General features: G+C 40.0%; 2 non-coding genes and 5 pseudogenes across 2 annotated transcripts; all 7 read right to left on the bottom strand.

Annotated features, from left to right (window-relative positions):
- Window positions 1–720: 720 nt before the first annotated feature.
- Window positions 721–4,110, bottom strand: LOC149510598 (25S ribosomal RNA; annotated as a pseudogene).
- Window positions 4,111–4,341: 231 nt separating this feature from the next.
- LOC149510597 (5.8S ribosomal RNA) lies at window positions 4,342–4,497 on the bottom strand. Its single transcript, XR_016335271.1, has one exon. It is a non-coding gene; the product is annotated as a 5.8S ribosomal RNA (ribosomal RNA).
- A 291-nt stretch (window positions 4,498–4,788) lies between these two features.
- On the bottom strand, window positions 4,789–6,591 carry LOC149510596 (18S ribosomal RNA; annotated as a pseudogene).
- An 8,438-nt stretch (window positions 6,592–15,029) lies between these two features.
- On the bottom strand, window positions 15,030–16,733 carry LOC149510595 (25S ribosomal RNA; annotated as a pseudogene).
- Window positions 16,734–16,997: 264 nt separating this feature from the next.
- On the bottom strand, window positions 16,998–17,152 carry LOC149510594 (5.8S ribosomal RNA). The gene has a single exon (XR_016335264.1). It is a non-coding gene; the product is annotated as a 5.8S ribosomal RNA (ribosomal RNA).
- Window positions 17,153–17,451: 299 nt separating this feature from the next.
- Window positions 17,452–18,115, bottom strand: LOC149510593 (18S ribosomal RNA; annotated as a pseudogene; the record flags this gene model as incomplete).
- A 1,228-nt stretch (window positions 18,116–19,343) lies between these two features.
- Window positions 19,344–20,449, bottom strand: LOC149510592 (18S ribosomal RNA; annotated as a pseudogene).
- Window positions 20,450–23,422: the final 2,973 nt, after the last annotated feature.

Raw genomic sequence — 23,422 nt, 5'->3', positions numbered from 1 at the left:
AGTATTACAACACAATCTTTGATAAGCTAGAATTGTGTTGGGAACTTGAGTTTTATAGGTTGACTTAGGCAGAAAAGTCAATCCCCCATCCAAGGCCATACAAAGTTTGGCTCAAGATCAAAGCCCATGACACATGCATTAAGTGTCATTTGGTGCCTATGGCGATTGAGAGGCAAACAAGTATCTTGAATAGAAGGTTCATGGTACACATGCTACACTGAGTGCCAGCATCTACCAAAAAGATGTCCAAGGCAACAACCCATACCAAGGGCCCAGTTATGCCAATAATGGTTGAGGCAAGTGCCAGCACCAAGTGCCAGCATTTAGCAATGGTAAGGCAACATCCCATACCAAAGGGCTAGCATCTGCTGATGGCATCTGAGGTAATAATAGGCCAACATCTACTAATGGTGTTAGATGCTGTGATGGTGTTTGAGGTAACAACCTACACCAAGGGCTAACATGTACCAATAGAGTTTGAAGCAAGTGTCCACACCAAAGGTGTGCCTACACCAAGGGTGTGCCTACACCAAGGGTGAGCCCATTTTTGTAAAAATACCAATGGCATTTAGTTCTCGTTTGCTTGGACACTCAAAGGTGGAATGTCATCACCAGGCCAAATCGGTTGTAAGGGATAACACCATTCATCCCTAACTCTAGAAAGGTGCAGTGTAAAAAAAATGAAATGAGAGGATTTTAGTGGGAGTGGTGAGGGGAGGGATGAATCAAAGCTACAAAGGGTTGAATCATAGTGGATCATGGCAGCGAGGACACTCTGCCACTTACAATACCCATCACATATTTAAGTCATCTACAAAGGATTCTACCCATCACTTGGTGAGAATTGAGCTCTAAAGAGGCTTGTGTAGCTTGTCTATTGTAGGGGCTACACCTATGGCATATGCCCTTAAGGGGCATCGGGCTCTATTGTAGGTCAGCAATTAGGTGACAGGTGCATGCATCATTTCTAGCCTAGATTCTGACTTAGAGGCATTTAGTCATAATCTAGCGCATGGTAGCTTCAAGCCACCAACTTTTCAACCAAGTGCGATTACCAATTGTGAGAATCAATGGTTCCTCTCATACTAGGTTGAATTACTATTGCGATGCTACCATCAATAGGGTAAAACTAGCTTATCTCACGATGGTCTAAACCAAGCTCACATTCCCTATTGGTGGGTGAAACATCAAACACATGGTGAATTTTGCTTCATAATGATAGGAAAGGCTAACATCAAAGGATGAAAAAGCAATTTCACTATGAATGATTGCTGTCGCAAGCCAGTTATCCTTGAGGTAACTTTTTTGGCACCTTTAGCTTGAAATTTTGAAGGTCTAACGGATCGATAGGCCATGCTTTCATGATTCATATTCATACTGTAAATCATAATTAAATGAGCTTTTACCCTTTTATTTCACATGAGATTTCTATTCTTATTGAGCTCATCTTAGGACACTTGCATTATCTTTTAATAGATGTGCTACCCCAACTAAACTCCCCACCTAACAATGTTTTTGCCAAGATCAACCAATTGAGGTTGGCCTTAGGTCCAAAAGTCATACCCCACCTTTGATACATGGAATAAGTAAAACAACATTAAAAGTTGTGGTATTTCAATTTCACCTAAGGGCTGTCACTTATCCTACACTTATTAAGTCATTTCACAAAGTTGGATTAAAGTTAAGCTCAATAGGGTCTTATTTCCCCATAGAATCTACCAAGCTCATTCCCTTGGCTATGGTTTCACTAGATAGTAGACAGGACAGTGAGAATCTTTTTAATCCATTATTGCCTATTACTAATTAAATGACAAGGCATATGGCTACCTTAAGTGAGTCAAAGTTCCTCTTACCATTTACCCATGCTTGGTTGAATTTCTTCACTTTGACAATCAAAGCACTAGGCAAAAATCATATTTTGTGAGCATTTACAAGGACCATCATAATGCTATGTTTTAATTAAATAGTTAAATTCCCTTTGCCTATACTAGTTTTGAGTCGATTGTTCATCACTCGAAGAAGGCCCACAAGGGAGGCATTCCTAGTCCATCCCTTAACTAGTAAGCTATGGCCTGCTCACACCATGGGACCAGCAAGAGTAATGCATTGTCAGTCAATTGGTTCAAGACTGAGACCCCTATGCCTAGCCTTCAAAGCCAATTTTTTCTTGAGCTTATAGATCTATTTTGCTAACTTCCCTTACCTACATTATTCCATCTACAAGAGACTATTCACCTAAGAGACCTGATGAGATTATGAGTATAACCAAGCACAAATGGTACTCAATCCTCTAGATTTTTAAGGGCTTAAGGGTGTACTAGACATTGCATGATGTGCGGTGCTCTTCTAGTTACTAGACCTTACCTCTGGCTAAGCCGTTTCCAGGGTGGGTAGGCCATTACATAGAAAAGATAACTCTTTCTTAGGCCATCACCATTCTCTCTAGACTCCTTAATGTTGTTATTAGCTACCGTATTTTGGTTTAGGAATTTTAACCTAATTCTCTTTTAAAACTAACATTGGACGTGCTATCAGATGAATTTCCCTCATCTCTTAGGATCAACTAACCCGTGTGCAAGTGTAGTTCACATGAAACATTTCCCCTCTTCAACCTTCAAAATTTTCATTTGAATATTTGCTACCACCACCAAGATCTGCACCGACGGTTGCTCTACCAAGGCTCATACTTTGGGTTTTGCAATGATCACCTTGCCTTCTTACTCATTGGGGCTCGGTCATTTCCCCGACAGCCAGGTATAGGTCACACACTTAAGCACCATCCATTTTTGGGTCTAGTTGATTGGTAGGTGAGTTGTTACATACTTTTTAGTAGATTTTGACTTTCAAGACCACCATCATGCTGTCTTAATTGACCAACCCCTTTGTGGGTTCTAAGTTAGTATGTAGTTGGGCACTGTAACTCGGCTTTCAACTTAACCCACCTTGCTAGTTCTGCTTACCAAAAAATGGCCCTTTTAGAGCTATTGATTCCATGGCATGGCTTAATGAAGTAGCAGCATCATCCTATCAATTTAAAGTTTGAGAATAGGTCAAGGGCATTGCACCCCTAATGCCTTTAATCATTAGCTTTTACCCTATAGAACTCACTAAGGGTGCAGCTATCCTAAGGGAAACTTCAAAGAGAACTAGCTATTAGATGGTTTGATTAGTTTTTTACCCTTATACCCAAGTTAGATGAATGATTTCAACATCAATATCACTGTAGGCCTCCACCAGAGTTTTCTTTGGCTTTAACTTTACTCAGGTATGGTTCACCATCTTTTAAGTCTTGACATGCATGCTCACATTTAAACCCCTTTTAGAATATCAAGGTTGGTAGGCAGTGCACTTATGAGGTATCCCACCAATCAACTTCCTTATGCCTTATGAGTTTTCTAGCCCATTGACTCAAACACATGTCAGAGTCCTTAGTTCATGTTTTAAGACGGGCTAGATTGGTAGCCTACAGGTTGATGCCAAGAGCACTGGATACTAAGTTACACCAAGGTGGTGTGTGTTACATTCCACAATCATGGTGATAATGTCTCTAAGGAAATATCAAAAGCTTACGCTTGGGCTGCTGCTGTGAGCTAAGTTGGTCCACTCCCCAAGCCGATCGACAGATTGGTCGATTGATAGATTGGCTTTTGCTATTCTACATTCAACTGGGGTGCATCACTAGCCCCATCTGCTTTCTTTCCAATAAATTCAAGCACTCTTTGACTCTCTTTTCAAAGTCTTTTTCATTTTTCACTTACGGTACTTGTTCACTATCGATCTCTCGAGTGTATTTACCCTCACACAGAATTTATAGCTCGATTGGGGTTGTATTTTTAAACAACTTGACTCACAGACAATGCCTCATGGTGTGACAAGGTCTCGACACAATAAGGCTCTCACCCTTTTGGTGCCCCTTTCCAAGAGAGTTCGACCTAGTTTACTACTGAGAATGCTTTTTCAAACTACAATTTAGATGCCATGGGTGCTCGATTCTCAAGCTAGGCTCTACTCAGTTCGTTCATCATTACTAAAGGAATCTTGGTAAGTTCTTTTTTCTCTGTTTATCAATGTGCTTAAACTCAATAGGTAATCCCACCTGACTAGGGTCATGATGCAAGCATCAACCAAGCAATGTAGAGGGTCTGATAGGGTCTAGATGGATGATGAGTGTGCATCACTAGAGACGAGGCACGTCGAAAGCTTTACCACCAACGATCATGGCATTATCATTGTTGGGGACTCACTTTTGGGCCAACCATAATCGATGAGATCATGGAAGGCCACCTTTTGCCTTATCACTCAAAGTTTAATGGGTAGGGGGTTGGAGGAGGCGATGATGCATGACACCTAGGCAGGCATGCCCTCGGCTTAATGGCTTAGGGAGCAACTTGCATTCAAAGATGCGATGGTTCATAAGATTCTAAAATTCACTCCAAGTATCACATTTTGCTACGTTCTTCATTAATGCAAGAGCCAAGATATCATTTGTCGAGAGTCATTTTGGTTTTTTACAACAAAAAAAGTCATGGTAGTGCCTATGAACACACCACAAATGGGATGGTCATGGCACATACGCTCTTTTTCATTCTGGTTCCTTTGCACGATTCATGCTGAGGGTTCGTTATTCAGTCATGAAAGATGATATCGATCATTTCACCTACCCAAGAGGCAAAACAAATTGACCATCATGCACGCCTAGGGCTAAAAGGGACTCCGAGCACAAAGTCACCCTCACCCCTTTGATGTTTCATTAACACATTCACAAGTTGTTCATTAAACAGGTTTCGACAATGGTCCTTCTTTAGGGTCACTTATAAAAACCTTGTTACAATTTCTCCTTCCTCTAAATGATAAGGTTTAGTGGACATTTTACGATGTCACAAGCAATAAATTGTCCACATCATTATGATCAAACACTTCATTAGAGCATTCAATCGGTAGAAGTGACAAGCAGTGTGTACAAAGGGTAAGGACTTAGTCAACATAAGCTAATGACTTGCACTTGCTGGGAATTCCTCGTTGAAGACCAATAATTGCAATGATCTATCCCTATTATGATGAAATTTCAAAGATTACATAGGCCTGTCAGCCAAGGCTATAAACTAGTTGAATACATTAGTGTAGCATGCTTGTGACCCAGAACATCTAAGGGCATAATAGACCTATTATTACCTCAAACTTTCTTGGCCTAAATGGCCATAGTCCCTCTAAGAAGTTATCCATGAAGGATCACCTTCTTATAGCTAGTTAGCAGGCTGAGGTCTTATTCATTAACAGAATTAACTAGATAAATCACTTCACCAATTAAGAATGGCCATGTTCCACCACCCATAGAATCAAGAAAGAGCTCTCAATCAGTCAATACTTATTATGTCTAGACCTAGTAAGTTTCCTCATGTTGAGTCAAATTAAGCTACTTGCTCCACTCATGGTGGTGCCCTTTGGTCAATTCCTTTAAGTTTTAACCTTGGGATCATACTCCCCTCGAAACCCAAAGACTTTGATTTCTCATAAGGTGCTAGCGGAGTCCTAAAAATAACATCGTCCGATCCTTGGTCAGCATTATTTATGGTAGAGACTAGAATGGCATCTGATCGTTTTCAAGCCCCTTATATTTATTCTTGATTAATGAAAACATCATTGGTAAATGCTTTCATAGTTGTTCATCTTTCATAAATCAAAGAGTTCCACCTCTTACTATGAAAAATGAATGCCCCCAATTGTTCATTTTAATCATTACTCTAATCCCAAAGGCTAACATAATAGGACTGAAATGCTATAATGTTATCCCATGCTAATGTATACAAGTGTAAGCTTGCTTTAAACACTCTAATTTCTTTAAAGGAACAACACTAGAGGAATGACCTGGCCAGTTAAGGCCATAAGGGCATCATCTGTAGTAAGGATAAGTAGATTAGTGCTCACCATGAGATGGATCGATGACCCAACCTTAGTTCCAACTATGAGCTTTTTTACTGCAACAACTGAAATATATGCTATTGGAGCTAGAATTACTATGGTTGCTGGCATAAGACTTGCCCTCATATAGATCCTTGTTAAGGGATTTAGATTATACTCATTTTAATTACCAGACTCATAGAGCCTAGTATTGTTATTTATTGTCACTACCTCCCCATGTTAGGATTGGGTAATTTGTGCACCTACTGCCTTTCTCAGATGTGGTAGCTATTTCTTAAGCTCCCTTTATAGAATTGAACCCGAATTTTCCATCACCCATCACCACCATGTAAGCCACTATCCTACCATCAAAAGTTGATAGGGCAAAATTTTGAATCATGCATCGTTGGCACAAAGGCCATGCTATTTGTTGAGTTATCATGAATCATCAGAGTAATGGGTAAAGCTCTCATCAACCTTTTATCTAATAAATGGATCCCTCTAGAAGTTAGGGTTTGTTGCACATATTAGCTCTAGAATTACTATGGTTATTCGAGTAGTAGATCCATCAAACAAAATATGATTGATTTGATGAGCCATTCACAATTACACAACCTAAATTAATTCATACTTAGACATGCATGGCTTAATCTTTGAGACAAGCAAATGACTTCTAGCATGATCAACCAAGTCACATTCCTTTGGGACATTGGCACCGCATGGGCCTCAACACATTGATTGAGTGGCAGAGAGAGCCAAAATGAAGTAATAAACCATGTGGCACTTTGATTGGACACTTTCACATAAGTTAGCTTAGTTTGATATCTTAGCCAGTGTGGTAGCCTAACAATACATCAATTGCTCACTCCCTTTAAAGAGCTTAAGAGAATTTATAGCTATGCTACCTAAAGCCATTACAATGTTTGGAATGGGTACACTTTTTCCTAGTACATGAGATTTATCATCCCTTTTAGCACCTCTACTCAATCATGGCCCTATACATGGGTGGCTAATGACATCCTATGCCCAGTCATGGCCCTATACAAGGTTGGCTCATGACATCTTTCCCCTCATATTCTATCAATGCCTTCATTGACTTGTTCACCTAAAATTCTTCAATCTTTAGCTGTAATGCTCAGAGGTCATGGTGTCTCTCCTAACTAGTTTCTTTTGGTCCTAAGTCATCCCACTTCACTAAATATTTATGAACTATTCTTTGAGATACTCGAGGTACCATGTTAGCTAAAATCTTTTCAACTCGATGTTTTGATGGTGGCTTCATGGTAATGGCAGCCCTGGTTGATTCACCATGACTTGCATCTATAAGGTTTATATGTTAGGGCTTTAAGTTACTCACATGCAACACTGAATACACCTTCACCCATTTTGGTGGGTTAATTTTGTTATAGCCATTCCCCACTTTGGAAAGAATCTTAAATGGACCATCATATTTATGCACCAGCCTATGATCCTATTTTTTTAGGAACTTGGTTTGTTAGAGCACTAGTCTGACAAGAACAAGATCATCAACTTTGAATTGTTGTGCCCTTTGACCCTTATCTACCCACTTTTTCATGTACTTCAATGTCTTCTCTAAGTATGCTTGTGCAATTTTTATGTTTTCTCTCCATTTTTGGCTAAGGTTGAAGGCTCTTAGATTTTTCCCTCAATATGGCTCAATAGATGTATGTAGCAATCCTGGTAGTTATCTAGAGACCATTTCAAATAGACTCTTGTTTACAGAAGAACACTTATTGAAATTAAAATAAAGTTGAGCTACATGCAATAATGAAGGCTAATTCTTCTTATTAGCTTAAACAAAATGTCTTAAGTCTCTTCTGACAACCCATTAAATTGTTTGGTTTGACCATTAGTTTGATGGTGATAACTTTAAAAGATGTTGAGCTAAGATCCCAAGATCTTGTAAAGCTCTCTCCAGAATGGGCCAGTGAATGTTAGATCCCTGTCACTAACAATGGTTTAAGGGAGGCCCTAAATCTTGATTACATGTTTAACTATTAGCCAAGCAATATCTTTCGCGATGTAATACTTTTGGGTGGGAATGAACATAGCATATTTTGAGAAACAGTCAATCACCAATAAGATAGACCTAAAATCAACAACCTTAGGAAGGTAAGTCAATGGAGATATTTTTCATGGTTTTGTAGGCACAGGTAATGGTTCAAGCATGCTTACTAGTTTCTTCTTTTCAATTTTGTTCTATTGGCAAATGAAGCAAGCTTTCATATAGTCTATCATATCTTACCACATGTGAGGCCTATAATAGCCTTATTTTAGTAAAGCCAAAGTATATTGCAAACCAAGGTAACCTACCCATGGTGTGTCATGGTATTCTCTCATTACCATCTATCTTAGACCTCTTGCTTTTGACATAAACAACCAAGGACCCTTGGTCAATAAGACCCTATTTTCTTATCAAAAGTACTTGGACTTCCCTTCTTCTACTAGCTTTAAGATAGCACTAGCCTATGGATCTTTATTCAGATTATCTTTAATTAGGTTACAAATATTTATTGTGATTTTACTAGCCACCATAGGGGTGATTCTCCTAAGGGTAGCCAACTCTGCCCATCTATTTAATGCATCTACTACTTGATTGGTTCTTCTAGCTGTGTTCAAAACAAAATTCAAATTTGGCTAGAAACTCCTACCATCTAGCTTGCTTAGCTATGAACCTCAGCTAGGTGAGAAAATGACTAACCATTGCATTATCTATCTTAACTACAAATTGTGAATCCAACAAATAATGTCACATGGATTACTGCTAGGAGTTCTTTATCTTAAAACGTATATATCCTTTTAGCTTCGTTCAACTTTCAACTTTCAACTTTCAAATGCTATCAAGTACCATTCTTACAAAAGCACTCCCCTAAAAGCAAAATCAAATGCATCTATTTGAACTTTAAAAAGCTTTCCAATGTCATGGAGAGTCATGATAAGGTCTTTCATCATGGTTTTTTCCAAGCCCTCAAAAACCTCCTGACGTTCACTTGTCCAACACCATTTATACTCTTTTTTTAATAGCTCAATGAGGGTTGTGATTGTATGAGAATACCTATCCATAAATCTCCTATAATTGTTGGCCAATCCCAAAAAGGATAGGAGTTCACTTGGTCTTGCCCACTCTTTGATAGCATTAGCTTTTTCCATGTCCATTTGAATTTGGCTTTGAAAGTGAATCTTAGTTTGAGCAAATGCACATTTCTCTCTTTTAACATATAATTAATGGTCTTGTAGTCTTTGAAACACAAGACATAGGTGCCCTTGGTGCTTTTGGTGCTCTTCCATGGTAGAACTATAAAACACTATGTCATCTAAATAGATGACCATAAACTTGTCAAGTTAGTCATGGTCACCTGATTCATCAAGGTACAAAATGTGGCAGGGGCATTAGTCAATCCGAAAGGCATACAAGAAATTCAAATGCACTATACTGCATTACACAAGTGGTTTTTGGCTCATCTCTGTCAATAATTATGACCTAATGATAGCCAGATCTCAAGTCCAATTTGAAAAAGTACTTGGCCTAGCGTAGTTGATCAAACAAATTCATAATAAAAGGAATAGGATATTTGTTTCTCATAGTGACTTTGTTTAAGGCCCTATAGTCCACATATAACCACAAACTCCCATCATGCTTTCTTTGAAATAGCATGGGTACCCCAAATAGTGCTTTCGATGGCCTAATGAATTCGGCTTGTAAGGGCTTATCTAATTGTTTTCTCAATTTAGCCAACTCTAGTGGAACCATGCAATATAGGCCTCAAGCTTGTAGCTGAACTCTTAAGAGAGGCTTAATCTCATGGTCTATTGATCTTCAAAGAGATAAGACCTTAGGAAATTGCTCTGGCATCACATTCTCAAACTCTTTCAATACTTTCTACACCCCATCAGGTATCAATTCTAGCTCAATCCAATCTTTATAAATTGGCATGGCCACATAGAAGTGATTCCCTCTCTTTACTTTTTTCTTGAATTGTAATGCTGAAATCATTTTTTTTCCACTCTTAGGAATGATCGTGGCTAGCACAATATACGAGCACTCCCTAAAGAACAATAAAAAACTAGCAGTGGGGATTGGGATTGCTTGAGCCAACATTATGAAGTCCAATCCTAGGATAACATTAAAGTCATCCATGAGGGATACTATGAAGTATACATTTCCTTTCCAAGGCCTAAACTTGGTCATCAAACTCTTGGAGCTTCCACTAATTGCAAAGGTTGTGAGTTAACCACTTTCATTTGCCAACAGTCCTTATTAACCTTGAAACCACACCTTTTTGCATCTTCTGATGTGATGAAGGTATTAGTTGCACCTGTATCTATCATGGCCTTAGTGGCTTTACCATTGAGTACTAGGTTCACATACATCAGACTTCTCTCAAGTTCTTTTTTTTATCATGTTTAGTTGGGTACAACGAGCACTAAGAAACTATATTGAGCCCATCCTTACAGGCTCATCCTCAACTACTTTGATAGTTTCAGACACTTTGAAAGACTTTTAAGAGAGGATCTTAGAGCATTAAGGGCATCTCTATGTGGGCATTTAGCCACCCAATGTGGCCCTTGGCACAAGAAGCAAGCTAGCAGTTGCTTTAACGTAAAATTCAATGCATTGTTTACCTTAGGTTGGGTATCGTCTCAACTAGGAGGCCTTTTATCTGATCCCCCATAAAAGGGTCAGTCTATTTTGGCCATCTTTTCCCTATTCCTAAAGTTAGAGTTACTACCACCTGATGGAAGGTTTTTTCTTTTTTAGGGCCCATTGTTACAGTCATTAAGATGTTTAGTGGCAGCCATCACTGTGGCCAATTCTTGCACCTTTTGTCTTTGCAATTCTATCTTAGCCCAAGGTTTAAGGCCATCAAGGAAATAAAACATCTTGTCTTTTTTAGAAATATCTTTAATGTCCAACATTAGGGTAGGAAAGCTCCTCACAAACTCTTGTACCATTCCCATTTGCATAAATTCTTAAAGCTTTCTTTGGGCCATATACTTCACATTCTCAAGAAAGAATTGGTTTTTCAACTCTTGCTTAAGATCCACCCAAGTTTTGATAGGGCATTCATCATTTACAAATTTTGAATGCCACCACAACTTGGCATCCCTATCAAGGTACATTAAAGCCATTGCAACCTTATCCTCCTTTGATTTTATGTGTACATCTCAAAATTATTTTTCTATGTCAAATAGGAAGTTTGCAAGTCTTTGGCATCTCTTGCTCCCTCGTAACATTAAGGCTCCAACACTTTGGCCCTTTTCCCTTTCTCTATTAAGCTAGAACTTGACCTAGCCATAGCCATTTGTAACACACTCACTTGGGCCCTAAGCTTTTCAAATTCTCTATAAACAACACTCAAGGCATCTTTGGTCTCCTCACCTAAGCTATGTAGAGTATCAGACAACTCCCGCTGGGATGTCTCAATCTACCTCAGTCAACCATAAGTTACCACATAAGGTTTAAAGGCAACCATTGTGGCTTTAAGCTCCTCGATCCTCTGTCAGTCATTAAATCCACCACTTATAGCCATCTCTAGCACTTTTCAGCAATGTTTTAATACCACATGTCATGGACTAAGCTTTTTTTCAATGAAGTAATAGACCATGCGACACTTGGATGGATGTTTCCACATAAGTCAACCAAGGATAGTTTAATATCCTAGCCAATGAGGTAGCCCAGTAATATGCCAATTGCTCACCCCCTTTAAAGAGCTTAAGAGATTTTATAGCTATGCTACCTAGAACCATTACAATGTTTGAAATGGGGATACTTTTTCCTAGCATATGACATCTATCCTGTTTTTTGGTATATCTTATGCCTGGTCATGGTCCTATATTTAGGTGGTTCATGACATCTTATACCTGGTTATGGCCCTCCACAAGGTTGACTCATGACATACAAGCAGTGATCAAGACTCTATAGGCTTAGGCACAGTGTTCAAGTTTGGCAAAAATGAGCCAAGCCTATGTACAGACGCTAGTGAGCTTTAATATGAATTTACAAGCCATAAAAAAAGGCACTAGCTTTGTAAAAATATGAAAATACACTTGATCCCACCTGTAGCTCAATCATGGTATATAGCAAGGGGCTAGGATACCTGTTCATGGTGCATGACCTAGCATGTGCCAAAAGTGTTAAGTAACTACCCACATAAAGTGCCAACATGTACCAATGGTGGTCAAAGTATGTGTCGAGACCTAGGGCCAACAAGTCCTAATGGTGGTTGAGGCATGTGCATGTGTCATAGTCTACACACTAGTCTAGGCCCAGGGGTTCTTTTCGAGTTAAAAAGCAGTTCTAGTTCTAGCAAGATAATGTCCAACAGCCAAATGAACCAGGCCTTAAGGCTTACTAGAGGGCCAAGTCATGGGAAACTAGCCCAAAATAGTGGTATGGGCAACAATCAAGACTCCAAAGGCTCTAACATGATGTTCATGTTTAGTAGAATTGAGTCAGGCCCAAGTTTGAGAACTGGTGAACGCTTATATAAATTTACAAACCATAAAAATGGCATTAGCATGGCAAAAATATGACCTAAACCCACCTACAGCCCGAGCCCAAGATACTTATGGTGCTGCATAGCCTATCATGTGCTGATGGTGGTTGAAACATGTGCCAAGACCAAGGGCTAACATGTCACAATAGTGCTCGAGGCATGTGCATATGTCATGGTCCATAAGTTGGTCCAAGCCCTGAAGTTCTCCCTAAGTCAAGGAGCAGTTCCAGTTATAGCAAGACAAGGTCTGACAACCAAAAAGACCAAGCCTTGAGGCCTAGTAGAGGCACAAGTAATGGGAAACTAGCCCAAAACAGTGGTATGGGTAGTGATCAAGACTCCAGAGGCTTAGGCATGGTGATCATGTTTGGCATAATTGAGCCAAGCCTAGGTGCAGGTGCTGGTGAGCGCTTTTATGAATTTACAAGCCATAAAAATAGCATTGGTATTATAGAAATAAGAAGATATGCCTAAACCCACCCATTGCCTAGTTTAGTGCACATGGTGTGTTGCCCGAGCCTGGGATACCCGTGCGTGATGCACAGCCCAACATGTGCCGATGGTGGTCCAAGCTTATGCCAATACCAAGGGCTAACATGTCTCGATGGTGGTTGAGGCATGTGCATGTGTCACAATCTGCAACTTGGTCCAAGCCCAAGGGTTTTCTCCAAGTCAAGGAGCTATTCTAGCTCTAGTGGGTCAAGGTCTGACAGCTATAAGGACCAGGCCTTAAGGCCTATTAAAGGTTCAGGTTTCAGGGGACTAGCCTAGAAAAATGGTATGGGCAGTGATCAAGACTCCAAAGGCTCAAGCACGATGTTCAGGTTTGGTAGAATTAAGCCAGGACTAGGTGTGGGCATTGGTGAGGGATATGTGGGCACATAGTCAGACTCAGGTGTTGGCACTAATGATCAAGGTGCGAGTGCATGGTCAAACCTAAATGTAGGAACTGATGACCGAGTTATGGGTGCACAATTGACCTAAATGTGTGCACAATTGACCTAAATGTGTGCACACCTAAACACAGTCCTAGGAGGATCAAAGTTGTGGGCTTTTTGAAGGCCCAATACTATAGCATAATTTTTCACAAGCTAGAATTATGCTAAGCACTTGAGTTTTGTAGGCTGAGTTTGGTAGATGAAATCAATTCGCTATCTAAGGTCATATGAAGTTTGACTTAAGACCAAAGCCTGTGACACATGCACCGAGCATCATTTTGTGCTGATGGTGATAGACAGGTAGACAAGTGCCTTGAGTGAGAGGTTCATGGTACATATGCTGCACCAAATGCTAGCATCTACCAAAAAAATGTTTGAGGCAATAATCCGTACCAAGGGCCTGCTTACACTAATAGTGGTTGAAGCAAGTGCTGGCATTTGGTGATGGTGTCTAAGGCAACATCCCGCACCAAGGGGCCAGCATCTACTGATGGTGTTTGAGGCAACAATGGGCCAGCATTTGTTAATGGTGTTGGATACAATTGCCTGCACTAACCAAGGGCCAGATGTTGTCGATGGTGTTTAAGGCAACAACCTAGACCAAGGGCTAGTGTATGCCGATGGAGTTCAAGATAAGTGCTCGCACCAAGGGTAAGCCCGTCATTATAACAAATACTAAGGGCATTTAGTTGTCATGTACTTAGATGCTCAAGGGAGGGATGTCATCACCTGACTAAATCAGTTGCAATAGAGAACACTATTCATCCTTAACCTTAGAAGGGTGTGGTGTAAAAAAATCAAGTGAGAGGACTTCAGTGAGTGTCGTGGGGGGAGGGATGAATCAAAGCAACAAAGGGCTGAATCTCAATGGATTGTGGTTACAAGGTCACTTGGCTACTTACAACACTCTATCACATATTTAAGTCATTTGCAAAGACCACACTTTTTGTTCTAGTTGAGCTCATCTTAGGGCACTTGCATTATCTTTTAACAAATGTGCCACCCTAGCCAAACTCCTCACCTGACAATGTCTTTTGCCTGAATTGATCAATTAAGGCTGACCTTTGGTTCAAAAGAAAAGGTTGTGCCTAGCCTTCAATTCATGAAATATGTAAAATAACATTAAAAGTAGTTGTATTTCAATTTTTCCTAAGGGATCCCACTTATACTACACCTCTTATGTCATTCAAAAAGTCATATTAAAGTCAAGCTCAACATGGTCTTTTCTTCCAATAGATTTTGCCAAGCCCATTCCCTTGGTTGTGGTTTCACTGGATAGTAGACAAGGACAGTGGGAATCTTGTTAATCCATTCATGTACGTCATTAATTAGATGATAAGGCATTTGGCTACCTTAAGAGAGCCATAGTTACCCCCACCATTTAGCCGTATTTGTTTGAATTTCTTTGCTTTAACATTCAGAGCATTGGGTAGAAATTACATTGTGTGAGCATCTGCAGGGACCATCACAATACTTTATTTTAATTAAATAGTTAGATTCCCCTTGTTTATACTAGTTCTGAGTTGACTATTTGTCACTTGATGAGTAGCTCAAGTAGTGCACTAGTAGTCAGTGGGTTCGGGACTGAGACGCCTATGCCTAGCCCTCAAACCCAATCCTTTTCCCAAGGTTATAGATCTATTTTGCTAACTTCTTTTGCCTACATTGTTCTAACTACCAAAGGTTATTAACCTTGGAGACTAGATGCCGTTATGAGTATGATAGGGCATGAATGGCACTTACTCCTCCAAATTTTCATGGGCCACCAATGGTGTACTAGACACTGCATGATGTGTGATGCTCTTCCAGCTACTAGACCTTACCTTTGGTTGAGCTATTTTCAGGGTAGGTAGGTTGTTAAATAAAAAAGATAACTCTTACCGAGGCCTCTGCCAACATCTTTAGACTTTTTAACATTGTTGTAAGCCATTGTGTCCCAATTCAAGAATTTTAACCTAATTCCTTTTTGAAGCTCACACTGGACACGCTATCAAATGGGCTTCCCCCATATTTTAGGTTTGACTAACCCATGTGCAAGTGTCGTTCACTTGGAACCTTTCCCCTTTTTAGCCTTTAAAGTTCTCATTTGAATATTTACTACTACCACCAAGATCTACACTGATGGCCACTCCATCTATGCTCATACCTTGGGTTTTGTGATAGTTCTACTGTCTTAATCAACCAACACCTTTTGTGGGTTTTAGGTTAGCATGCAATTGGGCACCATAACATGGCTTTTGATTCATCCTGCATCGTCAATTTTGATTACCAAAATTGGCTCCCTTTGAGCTCTCGATTTTGTGGCATGGCTCAACAAAGCAGCCGTGCTATTCTATCTATTTAAAGTTTGAGAATATGTCAAGGGCATTATGTCCCCGATGACCCTAATCATTGGCTTTTCCTAATAGAATTCACCAAGGGCTCTAGCTATCCTAAGGGAAACTTTAGAGGGAAACAACTGCTAGACAGTTTGATTAGTCTTTTGTCCCTATACTCAAGTTAGGTGAACAATTTACACGTTAGTATCATTATGGGCCTCCATTAGAGTTTCCTTTGGCTTTGCCCTGCTTAAGCATAGTTCACCATTTTTTGGATCCTGACAGGCATGTCACACTCAAACCTTTCTCTGAAGATCAAAGTCCATTGGTAGTGCACTTGTGAGGGATCTTGCCAATCAGCTTCCTTTGCCTTATGGGTTTTCTAGCGCATTGACTCACACACATATCGGACTCCTTAGCTTGTGTTTCAAGATGGGTTGAATGGGGAGCTCGTAGGCTAATGTCAAGAGCACATAGGTGATGAGGTATGTTAAGATAATGCATGTTGCATTCCATGACCGTAGTGACAATGTCTTTATGGGCATATCGAAACTCTGAGCTTAGGCCACCATCGTGACCTATATTAGTCCACACCTAGAGCCGATCAGTGGACTAGCTCTTACCTTTCCACATCCGATTAGGGTGCATCATTGGCTCCCATCCATTTCCCTTCTAAAAATTTCAAGCACTCTTTGACTATTTTTTCAAAGTCCTTTTCATCTTTCCCTATGGTACTTGTTTGCTATCGGTCTCTCACTAATATTTAGCCTTGGATAGAATTTATTGCCTAATTGGGGTTGCATTCCTAAATAACCAAACTCATCGACAGTGCCATGTGGTGCAAAAAGGTTTAGGCACAACCGGGCTCTCACCCTCTTTGACATTCCTTTCTAAGGGAGTTAAGCCTAGTCCATTGGTGAGGATGCTTTTCTAGACTACAATTCGAATGTCGTGAGTACCTAATTCTCAAGCTAGTCTCTTCTTGATTTGCTCATCATTTTTTAGGAAAATCTTGGTAGGTTTCTTTTCCTGAGCTTATTGATATGCTTAAACTTACTGTGTAGTCCTGCTTGACCTAGGGTCATGATACCAACATTGATTGAGTGAAGTAGAGGGTTCGATGGGGTCCGATGGGGTTAGATGGACAATAACCACATGTCACTAGAGATGAGGCACCTCAAGAGCTTTACCATCAAAGGTCACAGTGCTATCGTTGTCAAGGACTTACTTTTGGGCCAACTATGACCAACGAGATCACGATAGGCTGTCTTTAACCCCTCTCACCAAAGCCTGATAGGCGAGGGGCTGGAAAGGGAGACGATGCATGACACCCAAGCAAACATGCCCTCAGCCTAATGGCTTGGGTGCAACTTGTGTTCAAAGACTTGATGGTTTACAAGATTCTGCAATTAACACCAAGTATCACATTTTGCTACATTCTTCATCATTGCAAAAGCTAAGATATCCATTGTTGAGAGTCGTTTTGGTTTTTTAGGACAAAAAGAGTCACGGTGTCACCTGCACACACACTATGAATGGGATGTTGATGGCACATGCTCTCTTTTTTGTTTCAATTTCATGGTGAGATTCATGCTAGGGGTTTGTTATTTAGCTACAAGTGATGATATCAATCATTTCACCTACCTAAGAGGCTAAACAAATCGATCGTCATGCACGCCCAGGGTCAGAAGGGGCTTAAGGCATAAAGGCACCCTCACCCCCTCAGTGTTTTGTTAACGCATTTGTGGGTTGTTAATTAAGCAAGTTTATACAATGATCTTTCCACAGGTTCACCTAAAGAAACCTTGTTATGACTTCTCCTTCCTCTAAATGATAAGGTTCAGTAGACTTCTTATAACATCATGAGAACGAACCATCCACATTGCCACGATCCAAACACTTCACCTAACCATTCCATTAGTAAAAATGATAGGTGATGTGTACAAAAGGTAAGGACATAGTCAACGTGAGCTAGTGACTCACGCTTACTAGGAATTCCTCATTCAAGACCAATAATTACAATGATCTATCCCCATCATGGTGAAATTTCAAAGATTACCTCTCGTTAGATACATTAGTCTAGCGTGCATGCAACCTAGAACATCTAAAGGCATCACAAACCTATTATTGCCTCAAACTTCCTTGGCCTAAGTGGCCATAGTCATTCTAAGAAGCTATCCATAAAGGATCACCTTTGTGTAGCTAGTTAGCAAGCTAAGGTCTCGTTTGTTAATGGAATTAACAAGACAAATCACTCCACCAACTAAGAATGGCCATGCAACATCACCCATAAAATTAAGAAAGATCTTTTGATCTATCAATCCTTACTATGTCTAGACCTAGTAAGTTTTCTTGTGTTGAGTCAAATTAAGCTGTAAGCTCCACTCTTGGTGGTGCCCTTCCATCAATTCTTTCAAGTTTCAGCCTTGCGACCATACTTCCTTTGAAACCTAAAGACTTTGATTTCTCATAAGGTGTCGACAGAGTCTTAAAAGTAACATCCATCAATCTATAGTCTACATCATTTATGGTTGACACTAGGACAGTATTTGATCATCTTCAAGCTCTCAACTTTCACTCTTGATTAATGAAAACATCCTTGGCAAATGCTTTCATAGTTATTCATCTTTCATAAATCCAAGAATTTCACCTCTGACTGTGAAATATGAATGCCCCTGACTATCCCTATCAATCATTACTTCGATCTCAAAGGCCAACACATTAGGATTGAAATCCTATAATGTTACCTTATGCTAATGAATACAAGTGTAGGCTTACTTGAGCACTTTGATTTTTTCAAAGTAACAGCACTAAAGGAATGACTCAGTCAAATGAGGCCAAGATCACATTATTGATAATAGGGACAAGTAAATCGTTGCTCATCGTGAGGTGAACTAGATGACCTAAACCTAGTTCCAACTATGAGCTTTTTATCTACAACAATTTAAATATACATTATTGGAGCTAGAATTACCATAGCTGCTGGCACTAGACTTGCCTTCCAACGAATCCTCATTAAGGGATTTAGATTAACTCATTCTAATTGCCAAACTCATAGAGCCCAATCTTGTTATTTATTGTCACTATCTCCTTATTTTTGAACACTTTGCCAGAACATTCAATTGGTAGGAGTAACGAGCGATGTGTACAAAGGGTAGGGATGTAGTCAATGCAAGCTGATGACTCATGCTCACTAGGAATTCCTCATTGAAGACCAATATTTACAATGATCTATCCCCATCATGATTAAATTTCAAGGATTACCTAACTTGTTGGCCAATGCTATAGACTCGTTGAATACATCAGTGTAGCACACATGTGGCTTGGAACATCTATGGGCATTGTAGACCTATTATTGCCTCAAACTTTCTTGGCCTAAGTGGCCATAGTCCCTCTAAGAAGCTAGCCATGAAGGATCACCTCTGCGTAGCTAGTTAACAAGCTGTGATCTCATTTGTTAATGGAATTAACTAGACAAATCGCTCTACTAACTAAGAATGGCCATGCACCACCACCAATAGAGTCAAGAAAGAACTCTTAGTCCATCAATCCTTAGTATGTCTAGACCTAGTATGTTTTCCCATTTTGAGTCAAATTAAGCTGCAGGCTTTATTTTTGGTGGTGTCTTTCCTTAATCCCTTTAAGTTTCAAACTCATGACCATACTCTCTCTAGAACCCAAAAAGTTTGATTTTCATATGGTGCTAGCAGAGTCTTAAAAGTAATATCTGCCAATCCCTGGTCAGCATCATTTATGGTTGAGATTAGGATAGTATTTGATCATCTTTGAGCCCTCAACTTTCGTTCTTGATTGATGAAAACATCATTGGTAAATGCTTTCATAGTTGTTCATCTTTCTTAAATTCAATAATTTCACCTCTGACTATAAAATATGAATGCCCTTGATTGTCTTTATTAATCATTACTTTGTTCCCAAAGGTCAACACAATAGGATCAAAATCCTATGATGTTATCCCATGCTAATGTATACAAGTGTAGGCCTACTTTGAGCACTCTAATTTCTTTAAAGTAATAGTGCCAGATGAATAACCTAGCCAATTAAGGTTAGGAGTGCATCACCGATAGTAGGGATAAGTATATCAGTGCTCACTATGAGGTAGACCAAATGACCTAACCCTAGTTTTAACTACTAGCTTTTTAACTGTAATAACTTAAATAAATGCTATTGGAGATAGAATTACTTTGGCTGCTAGCATCAGACTTGCCTTTCAATTGATCATCATTAAGGGATTTAGATTGTACTTATTCTAGTTACCAGACTCATAAATCCTAATATTGTTATTTGTTGTCACTACCTCTCCATGTTAGAATTGGGTAATTTATGCACCTGCTGCCTTTTTTGGATGTGGTAGCCATTTCTCAGGCTCCCTCTCTAGAATTGAACCTTGATTCTCTGTCACCCATCACCACCATAATAGGCCACAATTCTACCATTGAAAGTTGATAGGGCAAAATTTTGAATGATGCGTCATTGGCACAAAGGCTGTGCGATTCGTCAAGTTATCATGAATTATCAAAGCAATAGGCAAAGACCACTTTGACTTTTTTTCTAATAAATGCATCCTTTTCAAAAGTTAAGGTTTGTTGCACATATTAGCTCTAGAATTGCTATGGTTATTCGAGTAATAGATACCATCAAACAAACTATAATTGATTTAATGAGCCATTCACAATTACACAATCTGAATTAGTTTATAGTTTCACATGCATGGCTTAATCTTTGAGACAAGCATATTACTACTAGCCAAATCAACTAAGTAGCATTCTTTCAAGATATTGGCACTGCATGGGCCTCAACACACCAACTGAGTAGTGGAAAGAGCCAACATAGAGCACAAGCATCATGCATGTTGAGCACGTAAAATGCATAGCATCGGATGAATAAGGGCCAAGAGCCTGTGGCCACAAAATGTTCCTTATCTAAGAGCACGATTGAACACCAGTGCACCAATGTGGCCATGAAGGTTTAGGAGGCACGATTAGGACATGGGGCATAATCGAGGTTTGACCCATAGCCCTTAAGGACACAAGATGGATGTAGGATTGAAAGACATCATGTTTCTATTAATTTAGGTATGTAACATAAGATCCTAATTGTGCCTTCAAGGTATGATAACCATATGAAAGGAGATTGAAGAGGATAATGGGTCAACAATTTTATGCATCAAGCATAAAGCCTACCAATAAGCACAACCATAGCACCACTCATATGCCCATTACATACAAGTGGCAGCATCCATGCACATGGATCCAAAACTTCTTTTAAAAAAATTTTTGAAAAATCCTAAATTGTGAAAAATTCTAAAAATCATGAAAAATAGAAAGCAAGTCATCATGCCATGAAACTTCACAAGAAGGCTTAGGGGACTATTATATGAATTTACAAGCCATAAAAATGGCATTGGCATGGCAAAAACATCAAGATGCATATGAACCTACCTACTGTTCAGTCGTACATAAGATGCATAGCCTAGGACTAAGGTACCCATGCATGGTGCATGGCGTAACATGTACAGTTGGTGCTCGAGGGAACTATCCATTCCAGGGGCTAGCATGTGTCGATGGTAGTCAAAGCACATGTCGATAGTGGTCAAACCATGTGTCGAGACCAACGGCCAACATGTCCTAATGACGGTCAAGACATGTGCATGTGTCATGGCCCATATACTAGTCTAGGCGTAGAGGTTCTCTCTGAGTCGAGGAGTAGTTCCAGCTCTACTAGAATAAGGTCTGACAACTAAGGAGACTAGGCTTAGAAGCATACTAGAGGTCCAAGTCACTGGTAACTAGCCTAGAATAGTGGTATGGGCAGTGATCAAGACTCTAGTGGCTCAAGCCTAGTGTTCAAGTTTGATAGAATTGAGCCAAGCCTAGGTATGAGTGCTGGTGAGCATTATATGAATTTACAAATCATAAAAATGGCAATAGCATGGTAGAAATATGAAGATGTGCTTGAACCCACCTACTACCTAATCATGGTGCGCATGGTGCATGACTCAGGCTTAGGATAACTATGCTTGCTGCATGACTTAGCATTTACTGATGGTGTTTGATAGAACTACCTACACAAATGACCAACATGTGTGGATAGTGGTTAAAGCATATGCCAAAACTAAGGGCTAACATCCTCTAATGGTATTTTACGTATGTGCATGTGCCATAGACAACAAGCTGTCTAGACCTAGGGGTCTTTTTAAGTTAAAGATTAGTTATAGTTCTAGCGGGATAGAGTCGATAGCCAAAAGAACTAGGCCTTAAGGCATACTAAAGGTCTACATCATGGGAAACTAGCCTGAAATAGTAGTATAGGCAGTGATCAAGAATTTAGTAGCTCAAGCATAATGTTCAAGTTCGATGGAATTAAGCCAAGCCCAGGTGCAAGCACTAGTGAGCATTATATAAATTTACAAGCCATAAAAATGGCATTAGCATGGCAGAAATATAAAGATGTGCTTGAACCCACCTACTGTCTGGTCTAGGTGTACACGATGCGCAGTTCGAGCCCAAGATACCCATGCTTGGCATGCAACCTAATATATGCTGATGGTGTTTGAGGAAACTGCCTATATAAAAGGCTAGCATGTGCCAATGGCAATCAAACCTTATGCGGAGACCAAGGCCAACATGTCTCGATGATGGTTAAAGCATGTGCATGTGTCATAGTCAAACTAGTCCATACCTAAAGGTTTTCTTTGAGTCAAAGAGCAATTCTAGTTCAAGTGGGAAAGGGTTTGATTGCTAGGGGACTAGGCCTTGAGGCCTAATAGAGGCCCAGGTCATGGGGAACTAGCTTGAAACCATGGTATGGGTAGTGATCAAGACTTCATAGGCTCAAGCATAGTGTTTAGCTTTGGCAAAATTGAACTAGGCCCAAGTACGAGCATTGGTAAGCATTTATGTGAATTTATAGGCTATAAAAATGGCATTGGCATGACAGAAATATGATATGCCTAAACCCACCTACTACCTAATTGTGGTGCACATTATGCATGACTCAAGCCTAGGATACTCGAGTGTGGTGTGCAGCCTAGCATATATCAATGGTGATTGATGGAACTACCCGCACAAAGGGTAAACATATGTCGATGGTAGTTGAAGCATGTGCTAAGACCAAGGGCCAACATGTCTTAATGGTTATCAAGGATAGGCTTGAGTCAAAGTCTACAAGCTAGCCCAAGCCCTAGGGTTCTCTCTGAGTCAAGGAATAGTTCTAGTTCTAGCGAGATAGGGCTGAATGTCAAGAGGACCATGCCTTAAGGCCTACTTAGGGCCCAAGCTATAGAGAACTAGCCCAAAATAGTGTTATTAGCAGTGATCAAGACTCTAGAGGCTTAGGTATGGTGTTCAGGTTTGGCAGAATTAAGCCAGGCCTAAGTGCTGGTACTACTGAGGCCTTATATGAATTTACAAGCCATAAAAATGGCATTGACATGGTAGAAATATGAAGATGTGCCTAAACCCACCTATTACCTAGTCATGGTATGCATGGTGCATGGCCCAAGCCTAGGATACTTGTGTTTGGTGTATGGCCTAGCATGTGCCAAGGGTGGTTGAAACATATGCCAAGACCAAAGGCCAACATGTTTCAATGGCATTCAAGGCATGTGCATGTTCCATGGTTGATAAACTGGTCTAGGCCTATAAGTTCTTTCTAAGTCAAAGAGCTATTCCAGTTCAAGTGGGACACAGTTTGACAGCTTAGGGGACTATGTCTTAAGGCGTACTGAAGT

The sequence above is a fragment of the Durio zibethinus genome, chromosome 28 (genome assembly GCF_047325235.1).
Source record: "Durio zibethinus cultivar Kanyao isolate XHJ-2024 chromosome 28, ASM4732523v1, whole genome shotgun sequence".
NCBI classification, from domain to species: domain Eukaryota; kingdom Viridiplantae; phylum Streptophyta; class Magnoliopsida; order Malvales; family Malvaceae; genus Durio; species Durio zibethinus.
The sequence above is the reverse complement of the archived record's forward strand: the minus strand, read 5'-3'. Positions and strand labels throughout refer to the sequence as shown.